Here is a 9,416-nt window from a genome sequence, read left to right as displayed (position 1 = left end):
AAAAAACCAAAAACCAAAATACTGTCCCCATATATAACTAATTTGTGCTGTGCACCAACAAGAACCTGCTTTAAATTGCCATGCCAATTTACAACCCCCAGACTGTACCAGGCAAGGTTAGTGGCTATTGAAAATACCACCAGGACAGGGCTGTCTAAAGACACATTCGGTAGTGTGTTAACTATACAAAAAAGACACTGTACAGCTTAAAAACAAATCTTACACAGCCTTACATTTCAATTTTTTCTTTAAAAGGAGTGAGTTGTGTACAGGGGGGTTCAATGCTTTATAGACAAGGGAAAAAAACTGTGATAGAACCAATTTATTCATCATCATCTCCATCTTCCTCCTCTTCCTCCTCTTCCTCATCTTCTTCATCCTCCTTGTCATCTTCCTCTTCCTTCTTCTTCTTGCTCTTTTCAGCCTTGACCACCCCCTTTTTTGCTGCATCAGGTTATCCTTTAGCTCTGTAGGCAGCAATATCCTTCTCGTACTTCTTCAGCTCGGCAGCCTTCTTCTCATAGGGCTGCTTGTCATTCACTTCAGTGTTGTTCCACATCTCTCCTAGTTTCTTTGCAACATCACCAATGGATAAGCCAGGATGCTCACCTTTGATTTTGAGGGGGTACTCAGAACAAAACAAGAAGAAGGCCAAAGGAGGCCTCTTGGGTGCATTGGGGCCCTTGAACTTCTTTTTGGTCTTCCCTTTGGGGCGGATGTAGGGTTTCATTTCTCTTTCATAATGAGCCTTGTCAGCCTTTGCCATATCTTCAAATTTCCCCTTTTCTTTAGCAGACATGGTCTTCCACCTCTCTGAGCACTTCTTGGAGAACTCTGAGAAGTTGACAGAAGCATCCGGGTGCTTTTTCTTGTGCTCCTCCCGGCAGGTTTGCACAAAGAATGCATATGAGGACATTTTGCCTCTTGGCTTCTTAGGATCTCCTTTGCCCATGTTTAGTTGATTTTCCTCTTCCAGGCACAAAGTTGCCCAGTGCCCATCAGGCTTTCACTTGCCCCGGTGCTGTCTCTATGGAGCTCAATGTACTGCAATGGCTGTAGGGTTTATTTTTTTAAGAGATGTTTTAGAAAAGGGTTCATTCATTTGAGTGTGTATAAGGAAGAAGCAAAAGCCATACTTTTCACAGGCCATAATAATAAAATAATATTTATTACCACTGTTTTCATGGAGGTGATTTGGTTTGTGCTAAGTGATTTGTATACATTATCTGAAATGTGCACAGCACAGAATTCTTTATTTTTATTTTACAAACAAGAGATTGAGACTCAGTTACTTCCCCTACAATCACCAGTCAAGACCCCACACTGCCTGTGTGGGCTCCAGGCCATGTTTTCTAGAATCTATGAAACAGCTTTTATAAAATTCCTTTTCTTGGATTGAAAAAAAGCTTATGGCACACATATATGTGAACTATTATTCAATCATTAAAAAGAATGAAGTTCTTGGGCAAGGGGTATGACTCAGTTAGTTAAATGCTTATCACCCAAGCATAAGAGCATAAGTTCAGGGCTAGAAAGATGACTCTGTGGTTAAGAGCATTGGCTGCTCTCCCAGAGGACCCATGTTCAATTCCCAGCACACACATACACACACACACACACACACACACACACACCAGGTTCCAAATGTCACATGGGAGTCCATCACCCATTTCTGGTCTCTGTGGTCACTGCATGTGTGTGCTGTACAGACATACTACATACAGGCAAAACACCCATACACATAAAATAAAATAAAATAAAATAAAATAAAATAAAATAAAAATGTTAAAATAAAGCATTACTGTGGCTCTCCAGCACCAACAAAAACCACCAGGCACAGTGGCACCTATCTGCAATCCCAGCACTATGGAGGAAGCCAGGCCACAAGCTCTGTGTCAGTGAGAGACCCTGTCAATAAAGTAGTATGGACAGAAATTAAGGAAGATAGCTATTGTGGGCCTCTGGCCTCATACACACACACACACACACACACACACACACATGCTACAGGGGTGAGGGTAGGGATGGTGCATAAACACACACATGCATATATATATGTGTGTATAAAAGGAAGACAGGAAGGCAGGAAGGCATTAAGTTCTGGATCATGCCCTAGATTCTAAATTTCTAAATTTAGATTTAGAATTCTAAAATTCTAAAATTTCCACATAATGAAATATCCTGAAGATTCATGTTCAGTGGTACAGAGTAGAACACAGGTCTTCAGGTGCGGTAGCAAGGCGAGGGCTGGGTTGCTACCTAGTGGAGTGACTTGTATCGGAGAAATAAGAAAGGTTTGGAAATTAATAGAGGTGATATTTCCACAGCACTGTGAATCTTGTTAATGCCATTGAAATGTACCTTTAAAGTGGGCTGAAATCCCAGACATTTTTAAGCTGTATGTATATTTGCCACAATAAAATATGCAAGTCTATCTTCCCCTTATATTAACCAAACTTTTATTTCTGAGACTTAGAACTGAAGAACCCGACTGATTCACTGTGGAAACTATGTTCAAGGCTACACGGTCATGACTGTCTGAACTATCCTGAAAATACAAAAGGCAAGCAGCTGAAGCAAGCAGTTTTCCTAGGTGGAGAACACATTTCAGACTCTAGCACAGATCCTCGAAGGGCAGCCATATGCAGTCGGAGGTTGAATTCCAGCCTCACTCAAGAGAAAAGTTTATGTCAATGTCATTCTTTTCCATGTTATTATTTAGATTTTCTAAATCTAAATTAAATTAAATTAAAAATTGTGTGTGTGTGTGTGTGTGTGTGTGTGTGTGCGCGCGCGCACAGAGGCTTGAGAGAACATTTGTCCTCTATCATTGCCTGCCTTTTTCCTTTAAAGCAGGGTCTCTGCACGAACCTAAGGCTTGCTGTCAGCTAAGCTAAAAGCCAGAAAGACCCAGGGATCCTCATGCCTCTGTCTACTTGGAGCCAGGGTTACAAGCCTTTGCAAGGACTCCTGGCTTATTCTGTGGGTTCTGAGATCAAATCTCAGCACAGGTGCCCTCAACTCCTGCTCCACCTTTCCATTTTAAATGGAAAAAAAGGAGTCAGAGATAAACTGATTATAGCTTTTCCAGCCTGGTGACAGTCAAATCAGTAAGAAATCCTTCCACTGGCGACACCAAGAACCTAGTGTCACCAAGTGTGCCAAGATAAAGATGGTTCCCTGGCCAGGAGAATATAATAAAGCTGACCGCTCTAGGTCTAGGGTAGAAACCAGAAACCAACCAGTGGTCATTTACTGAAATCTGTGTCTTTCATGCTAGACTGCTGTCAGTATTTCTAAGTGTTCTCCCTTCCCAGAACCCCAGCCAAGTTTAAACATCATGCCCCACCATCCTCCTATCTCCTGTCATCTGTTTAATATTGGGCATGTTAAAAAAAATCTGAGGATGATGAAGGAGATACAAGAGCCAACCCTCCAGGGGCTGGAGAGATGGCTCAGCGGTTAAGAGCACTGCTTGCTCTTCCAGAGGCTCTGAGTTTAATTCCCAGCAATCACATGGTGGCTCACAATCATCTGTAATGGAATCTGATGCCCTCTTCTGGCATGTCTGAAGACAGCTACAGTGTACTCATCATATATATAAAATAAATAAATCTAAAAAAAAAAAAAAAAAAAAAGGGTCAACACTCCCATGCTGGAGCCTTTGGAGCTAACATCCCTATGAAGTTCAATGTTCCTCCGAAGCCTGTCCTCCTTATCTGCCAATAGTAAAGCACTTTAGACATACATAACCCATCATGACACCCCCTTCCCCTAGTGCTGGAAATCCTTCTCGGCCCTCATCACTCAAAGATGAAGTTCAAAATCTCAATATGGTTCACAATACTCTTCAAACCTGTATAAACTCCTCTTAGCTGATCCCAACAACCACCTGCTATGGTGCACATGCAAGGTCACCCGTGGGAAGCAGCAGCAAAGCACTGGGAGCCTCTGGAGCTGGTGGGCAAGAGGATCAGCACTTGTACCTGGCCCTCAGCCCCTTGGCATCTTCCAGAGGTGTGTTCAGGCTGCAGAACAGCAACGTCTACTGTGTCACTATCCCCTTATTGGCCTCCATTTATAGGAAGCAATATGGAAGTGGTTTTGCCCCCAGGAAAAAAGTAAGAATAGACCTGAGAGACTGTAGCATCAAAGGCCATAAATGCCAGGAGATAAGAACCACCTGATGCCTGGGCACCCAGGAGCCCCACTGTGAATGAATTGAACTCGGGCAGAACTAACATGGGCTGAGAAAGAGAGAAACATACCAAGGTCCCATGGGAATGGTAGCCTCATCTTAAGAGCACAGAACCATTCTCCCCAGTTACCTCTGTTGCCTGGTAACCCAAAGCGGACCCCTGTGCCATTCATGTGACAGTTCAAAATCCAGCCATAACCCCCTCAGTTGCTCTCCTCTGCAGCTCTGGCTTCTCTCAGCTTGCCAGGCATGCTGACCCTCACTGACTGTCCATCTGCAAATCCTGGTTACTAGGGCAACGTCTCATGGACTCCCCAGAAAATTTTATTCTCCAGGTGCTGGTGAGCATCTTCCCTCTTTCTGCTGAGACCTGTGACCACCCTGTGCACACATACCTTTTCACACACTGAAAAGAAGTGAATTTCTCTCCCAAGGGTTCTGCTGAACTTTGCTTATTGCTATTTATTATATGCCATATCCCCACTGAATGAGGACATGGGAAGCATGCCTTGTTGAGCTCTGTCATCTCTTGAAAGAGATGGGGTCTTGCTATGTAGTCCACGTTGGCCTCACACTCTTGCATCCACCTGCTAGGGACATGCATAGCTGGAACCACAAACATCTACTGGACTGTGTCCAGCTCTCATCTCACAAGGCTAGGTTCTAAGCCCAGGGCTTTGCACATGCTAGGCAAGTGCCCTGCCACTGATCCACAGCCCAGCTTCCAGATCTTGTCTCTGCAAGCTTTTCTTTTTTGAAAAGTTTCCATATATTTTATGTATACAGATGTCTTGTCTATGTGTATTTCTGAACACCAGAAGAGAGCATTCCATAGGACTACAGTTATGGTTGTGAGCTGTCATCTTGGTGTTGAATATTGAGCCCTAGGACCTCCAACAACAGCTAGTGCTCTTAACCATTAACCCACCTCTCTACATTCATCTTAGCATACAGACTGACAAACGGCATGGAACCAGGGAGTCTTCAGGAAGGCATTAAGGTGAAAACAAGTGTTTTCCTAACATGCAGCCTTAGCCCCTGCTGTTCCTTCAGCCTAGGAAAGCCTTTCCCATCATTCCAAATGACTGGTCTTTTTCTACTCTATAGGAGCAGCTTAAAATTTACCTTCCCCATCCAGTGTAAATGGTTAAATTTTTCCTGCTCATAATTTATAATTTCATATTCATGGTGTCTATCTCCCCCACTTGATTGTGAATTCCCTGATAATGTATAAATTTATATATTTTGTTTACATTTTTCAGGAAGAAATATAAACAAAGGAAGAAAATGAATGGAGAAAGGAAGAAAATAGAAGGAAAATGGGAAGGAGGGAGGGGAAGGAAGGAGAGAAGAGAAAGATGGAAGGGGGAAACGGAGGGTGGGAAGAAGGGGGAAGTATAGGAGGAAGGAAGCATCAGCAGTGGCTGAGCCCCTCAGATATGTTAACTGCTCCTAACCCCTCCCCCAAGTCAAGCACTCAAGAGCTGCTCGTATCCAGAGACAGCAGAAAACTGAGCTAAGTAAAGCCTCCAGCTGTTCCCAGGCACAGACATCCACTTCTGCTCCACCAGCCTGCCTTGGAGTCTCTTAGAATGAACATCACAAACCTCTAATTTTAGTTTTCTCAATGGAAAAGGAATGTCATGGGCTGCTTGAGAGAGCGCCACCCAACACACCACATCATGTGATCGTCTGCTTATGGAATTATCTTGGGGCGAAATCCTATTACTACTCATGGGCAGCGGACCTGCTTCTTGCCAGCCGCTCACCTGAAGAGAAGACACTGGGCAGAAGAACAGCTGGTTCTGAAGCACATGAGGCCTTGTGTGTGACTAGTCAACCTCCTAGCCCCACAGGCAGAGAGCTCCTCCACCTTACTGCACACTCACTACACCATCAGTTCTAAAGGTTACTAAGGCTTGGGTCCACCACCTGCCTTTCTAATCACACACATTCTGCAAAATACTACCTGGCATGGGAGACTCAGGAACACTCTAGTTCCCTGGGTGATTCCAATGGGCACCCAGGGTAGAGAGTCATTTCCTGTGGTGGTATGGTCTGCTCACCCAGCAATACCTTCCTTCCTAGGGAGGTTATGCCAGTGGTCTGACAGTATTGTCACCTAGAAAGGGGAAAGAAGCCCACAGCTGTATCCTGGTCACCTGAGCCCAGGTCCCTGAGCTACTTGCAACATATGGGGCTCTGGTGCTCTCCCAGGCTCCCAGGAAGCAGATGGGACAGAGTAGGCAAAACTGACTTGTCAGATAGAGGTCATTGGCCAGCAGAGTAGGATGTTCACGTAACTGGGACTTTGTATCCCCTGTTCTCCCTCTGACTATCCTACCTTAGGCGACCTTGGCCAAGGCCTTGCCTGCGATAGCCTTCCAGCCAGATGACAAATGGACTATGGGTCTGACAGCTGACCCTGAGTACAGGTCTCTTAGTTTCAGAATAAACACTCTGGGGAGAAAGGTGTCACGGATCTGTCTGCAGAGAGCTCTGATGGAGGGGTTTGTTAGTGCTGTGATGTCTTCCAGCTCACAAACTTTTACCTCATTCCTTCTCTGCACCATCACCAGGCAAACAGCAGGCAATTTTAAAAAATGAATAAGAGTCAGCCTGTCTCCATGAGCGCGTGAGGAGAGCTGGCTGTGAAGGGTTTGCAGAAAGGATGGAAGTGTGAAGTGGGGTGCAGCCAGGGCATCATGGGAGGCTTCAGTGAGATTTCTAAACCAAGGTGGGGGTCAGGGGAGCTAAGCCAGCCAGGGAGAGGCTAGAAGAGTCTGAGGCAGAGGAGTCTCTTCAGACAACAGCCAGTTAATGAAGACAAGGGATAATGACAAACAGGAAAATGCATATGGAGAAACCCACAAGCTACATAGAGCTGAGTGTATGGGAAAAGGCGCCATAGCAAGTGTTGCTTCCATGTTCAGAGCATGGCTGGCACTATTTTAAGGCATGGGTGCATTCATTCACTCACTCATTCATTTATTCTCCAAATTCTCAAAGCAATTTGATCCACTAAGATGGCCACCCCCATTCTAGAGATAAGAAAACAGAGTCACAGGGATTGTGAAGGACTGCCCACAAAACAGCCAAGGGTGCTTTGCTTTCTGCAGTTGGGAATCATGAGGCTGCAAAGAGCAGCTCCCTTCCTTTTGGGGTCCTCAACTCCACAGGCTTGTGGGCTTGGCTTTCAAAATCACAGCTTGAGGCCCGAGAGTCACTGGCTATGACTCCAGGTCCTGAAAATCAGACCATTACTGCCCTAGGCTTGCAAAGCCCAAAGCCGATGGATCTAAACCTTGAGAATCCAGGTGCTCAAGCCAGAGGCTCTAAGTGCCTGAGGTTCAGGACATGGTGACCAATGTCACAGCTCAGAGCTTCAGCTGTCAGGGCCCTCAGCAGTGAGGGATCTGGGGTTCTCTTGAGTGGCTGGAGTGCGCAATTTTCTACTCAACTCTTCTCCAGCTTCCTGCTTTTGATGTCTGGGCTCTTTGCAGCCTCTTAGTGCCCCTCCATCTCTCACCTTCTTAACTCTTAGAGACCTTCATAGCCCCCCCTTTCTACTCCTCGTAGTTCTCTGGGACTCTCCAGCCACTTTCCAGCTGCTGATGGAGCCTGGGTCACTCACCAGCAACCTGCTAATTGAGGCTGATAACCGGGCCTAGCAGTATTACCAGCCCACCCCACTCTAGCCACAGTCATGGTAATTTTCTGAGAAAGCACTGCATGGGAAACAATCTTTCCAGGGCCTAGTGTTTAGCACAAAGGGGCCTTAGAGCACAGGAGGGAGGTTTCAGGACTGATCTGAGGAGACAAAGTCTGCTGCTTGCATTGTCAAGAAAAGGGTAGGGCATGCTTCTACATAGCTTCTGAATCTAGGCTAAATTTTTCTCTTTTTTTTCTAATTATTTAAAAAAATATATTTATCTTTAATCTTTTCCCCCGGTCATTAGCCCCCTCCCAGTCCACCCTCCGATAGTTCCTCATCCCATTCCTCCTACCCCCTTCCATCTCCAAGAGGATGTCCCCATCTCACTCCCCACCCACCCCCACCCTGACAGGCCTCCTCACTCCCTGGGGCCTCAAGTCTCTTGAAAGTTAGGTGCATCTTCTCTCACTGAAGCCAGACCAGGCATTCCTCTGCTGTACATGTGTCTGGGGGTTTGTACCAGCTAGGGTGTGCTGCCTGGTTGGTGGCTCGATGTCTGAGAGACCTCGGGGGCCTGGTTAGACTGATGATCTTCCTATGGGCTGTGCTCTGAGAGGCCCAACAAGCAGCTGACTGAGACAGTCGCAGACACACCCAACCAATGGACTGAAGTTGGGGACCCCTGTGGTTGAATTAGGGAAAGGCTGGAAGAAGTTGAGGAGGAAAATCTCCCCCATAGAAAGACTAAGTTTCTCACATGCGAAATGTCCAGGTTGCCAGATCACAGGCTTTTCAAAGAAACTCTGGGAAAAGTGCGCGCTCTCTACCTTGGCTGAGGGAAAAGCACAGGAAAGATCATCTAAGGAGCACCACAGCTTGTCTTGGCTGAAATGGCGTCTCCCGGGGCCAGTACGAAGTGTCTAGAGCATTACAACTGTATCAGTCTTCAGAAGACAGAAGTTGTGATGTTAGTGGCAGGTGTGGTCAAAATTGTCCTCTCAACCAGACTAAAGTTTCCAGGGAGTGTCTATGAAATGTTAAACGCAGTCAGCCATTGTGATGGCAGTCTGGTCAACTCCCACACTCAGTCACATAAGCTATCTGCAGCTGGCAAAACCAGGCCTCTGTTAGAGCATGAGACAAATCAGAGTCAGCTGCTGTGGACAGTCTAAAGCAGCCCTGCATCTCCACCCCTGGGATTAAAATAAAAGCACCTTCTGCAAAATGCTCTGGCCTCCCCATGGAATAAATGCTTAGGCCTTGGTTTCTCACCACACAGAGGGCTGACCCCACTAAGGTTGAATGAACACTTGCTCTCTTGGCCTCTCCTCCCTGATGACATGTTGATGTGACCTCTTTTACAAGTCAAGACACAATCTCTTGTAGTATGCCTAAGCACTGGATTCAAGTTGCAGCCCCTAGCAGATTTGGGCTGGGAGCTGCAACTTAATGGACTTAAAGGGAATAAGGGGGCTCAGACAGCTCTCCCTAACCTGGTGGGTGCTCTCTGAGAACATTTATCAGAGGGTTACAAGGAAATTAGCTTTGTGTCCCTGTCTTCCA

At 46.0% G+C, this 9,416-nt stretch overlaps 1 pseudogene across 1 annotated transcript; it reads right to left on the bottom strand.

The window, feature by feature from the left end:
- Positions 1–277: 277 nt before the first annotated feature.
- On the bottom strand, positions 278–8,784 carry LOC110299512 (high mobility group protein B1 pseudogene; annotated as a pseudogene). Its single transcript, XR_015048073.1, has 2 exons — positions 8,681–8,784; positions 278–1,053 (listed from the first exon to the last, which is right to left on the bottom strand). The product of XR_015048073.1 is annotated as a high mobility group protein B1 pseudogene (transcript).
- Positions 8,785–9,416: the final 632 nt, after the last annotated feature.

The sequence above is a fragment of the Mus caroli genome, unplaced genomic scaffold (assembly GCF_978045245.1).
Source record: "Mus caroli unplaced genomic scaffold, Mus_caroli_1 scaffold_8, whole genome shotgun sequence".
Classification (NCBI taxonomy): domain Eukaryota; kingdom Metazoa; phylum Chordata; class Mammalia; order Rodentia; family Muridae; genus Mus; species Mus caroli.
Note: the sequence above shows the minus strand (reverse complement) of the source record. Positions and strands in the feature narration are given on the sequence as shown.